Genomic DNA, 14,540 nt, shown 5'->3' on the forward strand with positions numbered 1-14,540 from the left:
CTGACTACTCAGCTGAGACTGTGTGAATAGGCTACAGTAGGTCCCCTTTTTATTCAATCCGGGATGTCTACGTCATAATACGGTTTGACTGAATATCTCCAGAATCCCTCGATGGATTTGCTTGAAACTCGAGCATTAGGACATTTAGGTGATCCCAAACAAGATGACATATCGCTCGACTCGCTAGCACAATTATTATAGAAATTTCAAAATTTTCTCAATCGAATTCTCTAGAACAAGTGACGTGCAATCCAGAAAATACCAGTCAAGGCTGGTAACACGTGTTGAGACGAGCGGGCGGTCTAGCTAGCCCCTGTGGCTACGTCACAGCTCACAGTCGTCACACACTTGCTAGCTGGTCCTCGCTGCTGGTAAACAAACCAGACGCGCTCGGAACATTACGCGTGGTAAATAAACGTAACTTATGCTCAAAAAATACTTATGTACAGGTCGTAACCGGTACAATATTTCACTGGTGACATCTTCTGATTAAAGTTCTAAGTTCATGTAGTATCAGTTCACCTTTTGAACGATAGAGGAGTTTATTAAGGCACTTATTTTGAATGAGCGGAGTCGAGGTGTACCTCCCGGTATAATAATAATAATAATAATAATAATAATAATAATAATAATAATAATAATAATAATAATAATAATAATAATAATAATAATAGACTTCACGTCCATACTTCTAGATGGCCATAAATACAGTAGCTTTCTTGTTTGTTTGTTTTATGACGTTTCTGGCGCTATCCTTCAGATCCTTTCGTTCACAAAAACATTTGTATAATTTATGTTTAGGAATAGCCCATGTTTTCCCAAATATTAATGCACTGACCAGCAAGACCTGTTAGTTACTTCCCACATTCACGGAAATCGCCGAGGAATACCTTTCTAAATTATTATTTAAGTATTACCAACTTCATAATTAAGCTGTGTTGCTTCTAACATCTCAATATTATCTACTAGCAGTAGCTTAATTTTAAAATTTTAAAATGTATGCATGAAAGTGCTAAACTCGTTTAACAGATGGTTAGATTTTATAAATTACATTCAGTTTTGCTTTTACCATTTGTAGGATCAATTGGTTACTGACCACTTTTATTCTTGTTCTCTATCAACAATAAAACGTCCTTCTGTAAATCTGTGTGACAAGAAAGTCAAAAGCAGAACCCATCATCAGGTCGGGAAAATGAGTGAAACATACTCCTATATTCTTCGTAGCAGCTACACTTTCGGTTGGTATTTTCTTTTTTCCATAAATGTATCATGCCTTAATGCGAAGAAACTGAAAATATTAGTGTATATTTTTTCTTGCATATTTGTATGTTCGCCGTGATACGTACACATTGTGTCAACTGCGAACTTTCAGACTCACTGTATTTAAATTCCCAACACACCATATTTCCGCAAAAACGTGACATACGATAACACTTAAATTAATACATTCCACGCGAAGTATTAACCTAAACTATGAAGTTTCATTTAATAACAGTTGTTTACGTAAATCCTGATATGATAAATTGAAAGAACAAATGCAATATATTTAAATATAAAGTTCTGTCTTCACAGTCACAATTACCTAAAGAATGGCCGCAATCCTTTTGAATTACATTCACAAGTACAATTTGTAACATTCGCTTAGCCCGCCTCAATTGATCAGCTGATGGGCTTGGTGCGCTTTCTACAGTACGGCCTGCATATTACGAAGGCAGTGGAGAACACCTAAGTTAACCTTGTTGAATTATAAAATAAAACAAATATTATTTCTGTATTTCTTTTATCACTATTTGCTTTGCTTCTCAAAGACACAAATAGCTCGCATGGTGACGATGGGATAGGAAAGGGCTAGGAGTGGGAAGGAAGTGGCCGTGGCCTTAATTAAAGTAGGCCTATTATTATCTTCAGGGCTGCCGACAATGAGGTTTGAACCAACTATCTTCCGAATGCAAACTCACTGCTGAAGCGCCCCTAACCACACGAATGACTCGCTCGATGCATTTCTTAATCATAACTTAAGTTATTTCAACAAACGTTTATTAAATACAGGTTAAAGATAGGATGCATGAAATATAAGGTTTTTGCGACTGCAGGATGTTTCTAGCAAATGTTAAATCTATACTTCTTTTGATTACTGCTCAATAAATTTTGTTCCTTCAGAGATTCGTTTGTCTCATTTTGTTCGGTATTTAGTTGTCTTATCAATAGTCGAATAATCCGACGTGCTTGCTTGCTTTGTTGTGGTTTAAAGTTGGACATTATGGACATTCCACAAAATATTTGTTTCCAAGAAACGTCCATCCCTAACGGCTTCACTGACTGAAATGTAATATCAACTCGTATCCTAGGGTATTGCATAGGCTTCCAGACGCCACTTTGTTCTTTCTAAATCGGACTGACACTTCCGGAGTGACAATGAATGCTCTCTAGCGCGGTACCGCCAGAATAGGGTGTTATTTAGCGGCACTCTTGTTCTAATGACCGATGTCATACGAATCATTTTGTAGGCAAAATTGAAGTTCAAGAGGTCTTCTATGTATTTTAACGATATAATTATAATGCCGTAAACTACAATATTTTGGACACATCATGAGGAATCAGAAAAGGTATGAGCTGCTTCAACTTACCCTGCAAGGGAAAATAGAAGGAAAAAGATCTCCTGGGCGAAGAAGAATTTCCTGGCTCGACAAACTTAAAACCTGGTTCAACAAAACATCTGCAGAACTGTTCCGAATTTCAATGGATAAAGCCCGAATAGCCATGTTGATCGCCAACGTCCGAGGCGGACAGGCACGCTAAGAAGAAGAAGAAGAAGAAGAAGAAGAAGAAGAATTATAATGCTGATACCATTAATAAATATTAATATTATTATTCATATTGATATTAATAAATAATGTCCCGTTTTGTGACGGGAGTTTCAGCGCAAGTCCACGTCCACGCTGAACCAGGAAAGAGCTCCTGCAGAACAAAAATCCAACAGCTTGGCTCCTCCGAAACTGGCAAAAGTAGTTAGTGGAATTTAGTATTAATAGCATTATTGCTATTAAGTTCCGAGTAACTACCCCGAGCCTAACTTCGAATAATATTACAAAAGAGTAGCGTTATGAAAATGCTGCGAAGTTTGAGCTGGGAAGACTTGGGATAAAGGAGATAAGCTGCTCGGGTAAGTGGTATGTTCACAACTGTCAGTGGAGAGGTGGCGTGGAATGACATCAGTAGACGAATACGTTTGATTCGTGTTTTGAAAAGTAGGAAAGATCACAATATGAAGATAAATGTGGAATTCAAGAGGACTAATTGCGGAAAATATTCGGTTATATTAAGGGGAGTTAGGGATTGGAATTATGTACCAAGGGAGGTGTTCAATAAATCTCCAATTATTTAAGAAAAGACTAAGTAAACAACAGATATAGAATCTGCAACCTGGGCGACTGCACAAAATGCATATTAGTGGTGATTGATTGATTGATTGATTGATTGATTGATTGATTGATTGATTGATTGATTGATTGATTGATTGATTGATTGATTGATTGATTGATTGATTGATTGATTGATTGATTGATTGATTGATTGATTGATTGATTGATTGATTGATTGATTGATTGATTGATTGATTGATTGATTGATTGATTGATTGATTGATTGATTGATTGATTGATTGATTGATTGATTGATTGATTGATTGATTGATTGATTGATTGATTGATTGATTGATTGATTGATTGATTGATTGATTGATTGATTGATTGATTGATTGATTGACAAAACGTGTGCAACTTTCTCTTTCAACTTGAATAAAACGAATTCATTCATATTTACTGAACCCTTAAATAGAATTATGGGTTCAATACATACACATTCAGTTAGCATGTATGTTAATATCGCAGAACCTTAAAGCGTATGAAGTGACATATGTATGGTGAGTGCAGCACAATGATCGGGAACTGCTGTCTGTCATTAACGGCAGTAATTTCATGAACACGGTAGCTGTCTACTGGAACATGGCCATATTATGATATATGGCGTGTACCGCTTTGTATGTACAGTCGGGTCCGAACGAAATGATGTCTCCTGCATGAATTACATCAGTTGGCCCATCAGTGAAAATTATAGCAATTGACAAAAGAATTTTCATATTTTTTAAAAAAAATCCTTTATAAAGTGCAAAAATCTATCAGATGAATTCCGCCTAGTAAGTATCAAAATATTGAGAATAGCAAAGGAGTAAAACTGAAATAGAGCTTGCATTCATAGTGATTCAGAATATAAGTTACTGAATGAGATTCTTCTTCTTCTTCTTCTTCTCCTTCTTCTTCCAGTGTCTTCCGCTCGTGGAAGTTTCGCAACCATGATCTTCTCCACTCATGTCCGTGCTTCCTTTCTGTCTTGTCTTCTGTGATCACTGATTACTTATATCAAAGTCCAGCTCCATGGCTAAATGGTTAGCATGCTGGTCACAGGAGTCCCGGGTTCGATTCCCGGGAGGGCCGGGAATTTTAACCATCATTGATTAATTTCTCTGGCACGGGGACTAGGCGTATGTTTCGTCTTCATCATCATTTCATCTTCATCACGACGTGCAGGTCCCCTTCGGGAGTCAAATCAAAAGACCTGCACCTTGTGAGCCGAACTTGTCCTCGGACACTCCCGACACTAAAAGCCATACGCCATTTCATTTCTACTTATATCAAATTCAATCCTGTTTCTCCATTTATAACTGTTATAATAATTTATTCCTGCATTGCTGTGTATAGAGCCTCCGTGGCTCAGGCGGCCGCAGGGCTCCGTGGTTCAAATCCCGCTCACTCCATGTGAAATTTGTGCTGCACGAAGTGGAGGCGGGACAGGGTTTCATTCATTCTATTTGAATGGGAACAGGCTGCTGTTATTGTTTTTGTTTCTTCTTAATCCCTTTACCTTCCGTGGTTGATTTTTCTCTCGGACTCAGCGAGGGATCCCACCTCTACCACCTCAAGGCCAATGTCCTGGAGCGTGAGACTTTGGGTAGGGGATGAAACTGGGATAAGAGGACCAGTACCTCGTCCAGACGGCCTCATCGGCTACGTTGAACTGGGGCCTTCCAAGGTTATGGGAAGTTCGGAATGGATAGACAAGAAAGCGACCGTGGCCTTAAGTTAGGTACCATCCCGACATTTACCTGGAGGGAAAGTGGGACACCACAGAAAACCACTTCGAGGATGGCTGAGGTGGGAATCGAACTCCCTCTGTTCAGTTGATTTCCCGTTCCATCACTCGTACTACTTTTCAAATTTCGTGGCAGAGCCAGGAATCGAACCCGTGCCTCCGGGGGTTGCAGCTAATCGCACTAACCACCACACCACCGAGACGGACTATTATTATTACGGAAGTATGTAGACTCTGTAAAATGTGACGTGCTCAATGACTACAAAATTACAGAGCGTACTCGTTCCTCACGACCACTTTCCCTTCCGTTCTGATTCACTTGAGTTGTCCTGACAAACAAGACACTCGTGTCATGCTGTGCCACGAGCAATCCTCCATTCAGACAGACACTGGAGGCAGTGTTGCAGTACTCTCAAACAAACTCTGTAGTGTCGATGCACTGTCAATTGGTGGCTAGGTGATCGTCTGTCATTAACAGATAACGATGACTGCGTGGTACTTTGATTCATTATTTCTCACAAAGATCATACCTGCAGGCCTGCCAAACATATTGCATCAAATGCACATTCTATTAACGAGTGTGGTCCAGCTTTCTTCAGGCACACTGCCAATGGAGGTGAGCTGCAAGTACACGCGTGCACAGAAATTGTGTCCCGACTTACGGTGAACAATCAACACTGCCCCACTCCGGTATTGAAAAGAAGGGGAAGGAATGAGAGGTTAGATTTGAAGGCCGCTGCAGTACCGAATAGGAGGGGAAGAAATTATGATGATGATGATGATGATGATGATGATGATGATGATGATGATGATGATGATTGTTGTTTAAAGGGGCCTAACAGCTAGGTCATCGGCCCAAGGGGATGAGAGTGAACGGGTAGTGGTAAAGGCACAGTGTTCCCACCACCACTGTGCCCAATCATAACAGTCTTGTAGCGGGCTCTCTATATGCAGTATTGCGTTAAGCGATGAGATTGGGGAACGTCTTGCTTTGTTTATATCGGGACACGATTCCGGGCACCCGAGGACGGCAGCCAACAACACTAACCATTTCGCTACCGGGGCGGACAGATTATAAATTACTTAGACATTATTAGGTGATTCTGTGACATCATCAGCTACCTGCTCTGAACGCCAAAGAAATAACTTGAACGTTTTTTTTTTTAGTAAGATGAGTGAACCCCTGTTGGTTTCACCGTCCAGAGGTAGCGGGCCTGCCTGTTACCGCGAAGCGCCAAATTCAGTTTTGGCTATTGGCTTTACGTCGCACCGACAAAGATAGATCTTATGTCGACGATAGGATAGGAAAGGGCTAGGAATTGGAGGGAAGCGGCCGTGGCCTTAATTAAGGTACATCCCCAGAAATTTCCTGGTGTGAAAGTTCAATTTTGTACCTGGAAGTAAGAGTTGGTTATAGTTGCACCCCAGCCTGGGGTGACGAGACGTCGTCTTTTATCCGGACATGTCCTACTTTTCAGACCTTTGTCCGGGACACGGCTGGATTATTTTAAAAACCCGAAATGTCCTTCCCCCAGTTTTTGTGAGCCTCCTTATTTTGCGGTAATATGTTGTGCTACTCGTGTTTACAAGTATTCTTCATTACGTGATGGCATCGTATCTATATACTCAAGCATGATTGTGGATGTACAGTACATACGATTATTCTTTGCAACAGACGTTATTTAGCACTCTGTATTCTGCACGCTTATTTCTCAACAATACTTCGTCAGCTGACAACATGAGATAACCGGGACTTGAAAGAAGCCTGTTTTAAATGGATGGCGCTGAAATATGACATTGATTCTCGTGATGTTGAAATATATATTCTGTATTTGCAAGCTAAATCTAAATCCTTTCAAACTGATGGTGTGAAATCTCTTGATTAGTTCTGCAATTTCAAACAATTCCTGAATTATATTAGTAATGACCCTGAATTTAACAAGTTACCTTGTAGTCAGAAATGGGCAAAGTATTTAAATTCACATAAGTCAGTTGATTGTAGTTCAGAGTTATTCGAGCTTGCAGAATACCTTTCTCTACACCAGGGCACAATGCAAATGTACAAGGACTATTTTCATCGATCTCAGCACAATGGTCTTGTAATACGAACCGTTTCAAAGTAGAATCTGTGAAAATCCTTTTAATGGTTCAATATAACCTAAAGGAATTTACATGTGTGTCTTTGCTTAAGTATATATTAAAGATACATCAAAACTACTGAATGCAACAGAAAAGCACCAGCAAGGCGTGTAAATTAGTTTCATTGTTTAAATTTTCTAAGAATTTACTGTATAATTCGCAAATTTTCAAATATGCAAATTTTCTTTATGTATCTAAAAAAAATAGGATACACACATTTGAGGCGTTCCTAGAGCCAGAAACAGCGACTAAGAAGTAACAACATTGAACGGCTGAAAACAAAGAAGCTGTCCGCAAAAGTGAATGAAGGTATACTGGTGCCAGAGGAAACTGAAGTCATGAAGAGTTATTTATATCGTTGATAGATAGTTAAAATCGGTTATGACTTAGTGAATCTGAAAATTAGATTATGTCTAAATTGAGACCCTTAATGGAGGATTTTTGTGTCCGCTTCTCTCCTGCATTGTTCTCCTTTTTAAACAGTTTTATCCTATATTCATCTATTTGCATCTGGTCATCCCAACTCAGGCTACGTAAATTGTTACCAGATGTTCTAAGCTCAGATTATCATCGTGTTGAAGGGTAACTAGATGCGTGGCGGGTAGCCAATTTTCAGGCGGGGTGAATGAGAAGAAAAGGAGGGACCTACTGCATGTTGGTTAATGTAAATCATGCATTATGCTAAACGTTTCTATATAAATGGCATTTACGTCAAACCATGGTAATAAGAAAACTTCCTGTGTTACATGAATTCAAACCTTGTCACCGTAAACTAAGTGGCCTTCAAGTTTATGTGCAGAGCAAACCACACAAGGCACGGTGCTCGGAAACAGTATGACGATGTAAATCATGGTAATGTGTTCACCTGCTCTCCCGTCATCTACTGAGCGTCATAGAAAGATACTATTTTAGCATTCGGTTTCCTTGTGTAGTTCTAAGTTGTCAGGTAAAACTCTTATCTTTTAAACGTTGTTTAAATTTGATGATAAAGTTCCTATCAGGAAACGCTAGACAATATTATTAACACCGAGTGTATATTCCACATGTGAAATATAATAATATGAGCAAGCTATCGAGTTTAAATATTCCAATCCAGGCTCTTTCCTAAGTCAGCTGTGTTGACTATAATATAAACTGAACGACGTATACCCTGCTAATTTCCTTCTGCATAGTATCCTGCAAACAATTAAACCAGACAATCTGAGGACCGAATTTAAGTACCTCTTTTGTTCAGGTGATTTCCCTGAAAGCTATCATGAAATCAAAGCAATGCTATATATGCACAGGCCTCGGAACGCCCGTAAGCAAGTGGTTATCTCTTTATTTACAATTGGTTTTACGTCGCACCGACACAGCTAGGTATTATGGCGATGACGGGAGAGTAAAGGCCTAGGAGTGGGAAGGAAACGGCCGTAGCCTTAATTAAGGTACAGCCCCAGCATTTGCTTGGTGTGAAAATGGGGAACCACGGAAAACCATCTTCAGGGCTGCCGACAGTGAGCGCCCCTAACCCCACGTCCAACTCGCCCAGTATGGTATATCTATACTGCCTACCTTCGTCGGCAGAAATATTAGCCAGGTACTCATTGATCGCTGAATGTTTCTCCATAAGTTGAAAGAATTATTTCCAATTTTTTGATTTGCTGAGGATCCCTTTACCGCCTCAGCTTCGCGGACCTTTTCATTGCGGATTGCATGAGGACTTGCGAGACCTGTTTAATAGTCTATGAAAAACTGTTTGTCTCAAAAGCATTCCAGCATCCAGCTGATACTTCTTATTTTTCTGGCGCTTTTCCCACATCTTGTTGGGGTAGCGGGTGCGAACTGTGTGGATCTGTCTCACTTTTACGTCCGGATGCTCTTCCTGATGCCAACCGTGTGTGGACAGATGTACGTATTTAGTACTGCGAGTTTCTGTCGTGAATAGTAGTGTTTTGCGTTGCGTCAATGTGAAGACGAATGTGTTGGGACAAACACAAATAAGTCCGCTAGCCGTAGCAATTAACCAAACATAGTTAAAACCTCCATCCTGTCTGGAAATCGGACCCGGGATGGTCTGACCATTCGGTGAAAGAGCTGGACCAGCTACAACTACTACTACTACTACTAACAATAATCATCAAAATGAGGCCGATAAAAATGAAAATGAAATGGCGTATGGCTTTTAGTGCCGGGAGTGTCCGAGGACAAGTTCGGCTCGCTAGGCGCAGGTCCTTCAATTTGACACCCGTAGGCGACCTGCGCGTCGTGATGAGGATGAAAAAATGATGAAGGCGACATGTATACCCAGTCCCCGTGCCAGCGAAATTAACCAATTATGGTTAAAATTCCCGACCCTGCCGCGAATCGAACCCGGGACTCCTGTGACCAAAGGCCAGCATGCTAACCATTTAGCCATGGAGCTGTACGAGGCCGATAAACTTAATGAAAGTCCGAGCGAGTTCGCCGCGCGGTTAGGGTCGCGTAGCTGTGAGTTTCCATTCAGAAGATGGTGGCTTCGAATCCCACCGTCTGCAGCCCGGAAGATGGTTATCCATTTTCTCCCATTTTCACTCCACGCAAATTCTGGGACTTTGCCTTAATTAATTACATGACCGCTACCTTCCGAGTCAAAACTCTTTCCCATCCTATATTGGCCGAATATCTTCGATGTGTTAGTGGGTCGTTAAACAAGTAGGAAAAATGAAACTGATAATTTTACGAACATGTTTTAATTATTATTTTACTATTTGCCTTACGTCGCACCAACAGAGACAGGTCTTGTGGCAGTTATGGGAGAGAAAAGAGCTAGGAGTGGGAAGGAACCAACTGTGGCCTTAATTAAGGTTCGTTTGGCTGTTGTGAAAATTGGAAACCAGGGAAAACCATCTTCAGGTATGCCGACAGTGCGGTTCGAACCCACGATCTCCCGAATTCAAGCTGATAGCTACGTGGCTCAAACTACGCATATTTACCACCCGAAATGGGACCAAGGTAAGTTGTTTACCATTTTCAAGTTGTGACCGACATGAGAGCAGAAAATGGGATCAACTTGAAATTGAACCTGCTGGTTAACGGTGCAAATGCAATTTACAGGTAGACTTGTACGTGCCCGGGAACATGGCTAGCTTTATGGCTTCATTTCCCCGTCCTCGTTTTATGGATTCATTCCGGTTCTCTGTGCCAATCAAAATTTGAAAGCCGGCATTGATCGGTGTTATAAACCGATGTTATTAATTTCCGTGTGTGAGCAGGGAAATGTGACATTGCTAGGATATGTGGATATAAGCTTCTTTCTCTATGTTCACCCATTTTTACGGCTTTCAGAATCTCTTTACTGTTTCTATATGCTCCGGTGGTTGATACGTTCCAGAATATAGCGTCGTGAAAGCATCTGCTCACTCCCTATTGATCACGACGGCTTTCCGCCCTCGTTTTACACGTTTGAGAGAAATGAGATGAGATTTCCGTCAGAAAGTTACTATCTCAGAAAAAGATGTAAATCATTTTAAGGAGAACCACGCATTGAACAGCCCTTACCATCTACCACGGCGTGCGAGTCCTACAACCGAGCGAGTGGCAGGGCGGTTTGGGTGACGTAACTGTCAGCTTGTATTCGGGAATAGTGGGTTAGAAGCCCACTCTCGTTATCCCTGAAGACGGTTTCCGTGGTTTCCCATTTTCACAACAGGCAAATGCTGGGGCTATACCTTAATTAAGGCTACGGGTGCTTCCTTCCCACTTCTAGCCTTTTTTTCCTCTTCCATCATCGCCATAACACCTAGCTGTGTCAAAGCCACGTGAAGGAAATTTTAAAAAAGCTATTCCTCCACATTGAAGAATTGACCGAACTCCAGCGAGCGAGATAGCCGCGTGGTTTGAGTCATGTAGCTATCAGCATGCATTGAGGAGCTTGGGACTCAAAACCCACTGTTGGCAGCCGATGTTTATATCAGACAAATACTGGGACTGTATTTCATCATTCCCCGTGGTAAACCATCGACACCATAGAACCTGTCTGAGTCTGTGCGACAAAATACCAACAACGAAAAGGGAAAAGACCGCAGCTGGGAAGTAATCGAATGACTTGAAACAAGATCCCAGATGTTTAGGCAATATTAGGTCAAAATGCTATCTTACTGCAGCAATTGAAAAGTATACACAAGCCCGTACAACTGTTCTGCTATGAGGTTTGCATAAATATTGGGGGAACGCCTGGTAGAACCCCTAGAATTAATGTTACCCTCGTTACATTACGGAATAGTGGGCAAGACCACATTTCCTACTAGCCAGATTAATTTGCATTCTAACATATTCTCTTCTTCTTCTTCGTAATCTGTTTATCCTCCAGGGTCGGTTTTTCCCTTTGACTCAGCGAGGGATCCCACCTCTACCGCCTCAAGGGCAGTATCCTGGAGCTTGAGACTTTGGGTTGGGGATACAACTGGGGAGAATGACCAGTACCTCGCCCAGGCGGCCTCACCTGCTATGCTGAACAGGGGCCTTGTGGGGAGATGGGAAGATTGGGTGGGACAGGCAAGGAAGAGGGAAGGAAGCGGCCGTGGCCTTAAGTTAGGTACGATCCCGGCACTTGCCTGGAGGAGAAGTGGGAAACCACGGAAAACCACTTCCAGGATGGCAGAGGTGGGAATCAAACCCACCTCTACTCAGTTGACCTCCCGAGGCTGAGTGGACCCCATTCCAGCCCTCGTACCACTTTTCAAATTTCGTGGCAGAGATTCTAACATATTACTGTATAAAATACCACGCTCTACTCATAACAAATATTACTTTTGCAAATTTTAATTGTAATTATTACTTTTCACAAAATGTAGTTTATACACGTGATTTACTTCTTGAAATAAAAAACTAATAGTTAGTAAACGGCATACATCGCATACAACTTTGTAGCACCATCATTCGCAAGACGTCACACCAAGGGTATAGAACAAGGAATTACACCACACATTAGATAATTTACTCACAGTTTGTGTTACTGGCTGAGATTTATAAAATCGTGAAGTATGACTTCGTAAGTCTGTACGTCGTCAATGATGGAACATGAAGGAACCTATAACTGGGGTTGGGTTAACATAATTCCATTCCCCGATTCGAATAAAAATAGTGAATTAGTTGACTCTAAGTATAATGGGAACATGAGTGAGAAGTGCAAACATTATTTGGGAGCAATCATCCTGAAAGTTTTGTTTAGCCTCACTTAATGATGATAGTCAATTAATGTCACTACGCTAAACAAATTAACACACAGAATGAACCAATTTAGTGTGATCAGTTGCCACCCCCGGAGGCCCGCGTTCGATTCCCGGCTGTGCCACGAAATTTGAAAAGTGGTACGAGGGATGGAACGGGGTCCACTCAGCCTCGGGAGGTCAACTGAGTAAAGGGGGGTTCAATTTCCTCCTCACGGAAGCTCGAAGTGGTTTTCCGTGGTTTCCCACTTCTCCTCCAGGTATATGACGGGATGGTAGCTAACTTAAGGCCACGGCCGCTTCCTTCCCTGTTCCTTCTCCATTCCTTCCAATCTTCCCATCCCCCAGCAAGGCCCCTGTTCAGCATAGCAGGTGAGGCCGCCTGGGCGACATACTGGTCCTCCTCCCTAGTTGTATCTCCCCGACCCAAAATCTTGCACTCCACGACACAGCTCTTCAGGCGGTGGAGGTGGGATCCCTCGCTGAGTCCGAGGGAAAAACCAACCCTGGAGGGTAAACAGATTAAGAAAGGAAGAATGAATGAAAGAAAGAAAGAAAGAAAGACTGAACCAATACACTTTTCTTAAAAATGTTGGTGACATTCCAGACCCATGTGGGAAGAAAATTCAGTGTTTTCCTAAAGACTGACTAACCTTTTAGAAAATTAAACTGTAACTGAGCCCAATTACTTTTATTTTGTAACTTTCCCATCACTGGAAAACGTATGCTTTGTTCCAGGAGAGTATCGGTGATAAAGATATGCATATCATAATCGTCTGTCCGGCTCCATGGCTAAATGGATAGCATGCTGTGTTTTGGTTCAAGGGGTTCCGGGTTCGATTCCCGGTCCGGTCGGGGATTTTAACTATTGCTAGTTAATTCCTACGGCTCGGGGGCTGGGTGTTTATGACGTCTTCAACATTAGATTTTATCTTAGATAGGGCCCCATCCTCACAGACTCGCAAGTCGTCCATACGGCGTCAGGCTTCTCCGGTGGCCACACGCCATTGGGGTATTTTATCGTCTGATGAGGATTTCATATTACTAAATTTCATTTGAAGTATGGCGCTTATCGCTCGTAAAAAATTGTTATGTGAAGTTCACTCATGAATCAAAAACGACCGTAATTTGGAGACTGTCACCATGTGTGTAATTTAACTGAACGAGCGTAGTGAGGGAGTTGGCCAACGCGATTTACTCGCGTGGGTGTTAACTTGCATACGGGAGGTGGCACGTTCGAATTTCACTATCGGTAGCGCTAAAGATGGTTTACCATGGTTTTCCATTTTCACACCAGGAATAACGCTACGGCTGTTCCTTACTTATGGCCAGGGCCTTATACCAACCTTGTGTCGTCGAAAACGTTCGATATGTTAGTGCGACGTTAAATTATTTTAAAACAACCATGGCGCAACAGCCTCGAAGGACCTTGGCCTACCAAGTGACCGCTGTTCAGCCCGAAGGCCTGCAGATTATGAGGTGTCGCGTAGACAGCACGTCGAATCTTCTTGGCCGTTTTTCTTGGAGTTCTAGACCGGGGACGCTATCTCGCAGTCAGATAGCTCCTCACATGTAATCACGTAGGCTGAGTGGACCTGGAAACAGCCCTCAGATCAGGTAAAAATCCTTGACCTGGCCGGGAATCGAGCCCCGGTCCTCCGCGTAAGAGACAGGCACGCTGCTCCTACACCGCGGAGCCTGCTTCCACGTTACATTATTAGCAAAACAGAAACAAACAACTCTCGGACTAACTTTTTAGTTACGTGAGGATAACAGTATTACTAAGTTCGATTGTATCCTGCACAAAATTAACCTTCATTCACTGTTATTCAACCCTCCCAAAAAGCGATAAAAACCCGTAGTGTTTCGGTCACACCTACCGAAATAAAAACGGTCATATATTCACTCAACCCGTTTTTCCAAGACAAGCCGTCCTCTATTTCTGATCGTCTTACATATCGACAATTTCCTATCACGATACTAAGATGACCGGGAAATCGGAACTGTTTTGGGTGATACATATGTGAGTTTTTAACGTTTCGTTGGGGTGTGAGGTAGGGGAGG

Source organism: Anabrus simplex, chromosome 3 (genome assembly GCF_040414725.1).
Source record: "Anabrus simplex isolate iqAnaSimp1 chromosome 3, ASM4041472v1, whole genome shotgun sequence".
Classification (NCBI taxonomy): domain Eukaryota; kingdom Metazoa; phylum Arthropoda; class Insecta; order Orthoptera; family Tettigoniidae; genus Anabrus; species Anabrus simplex.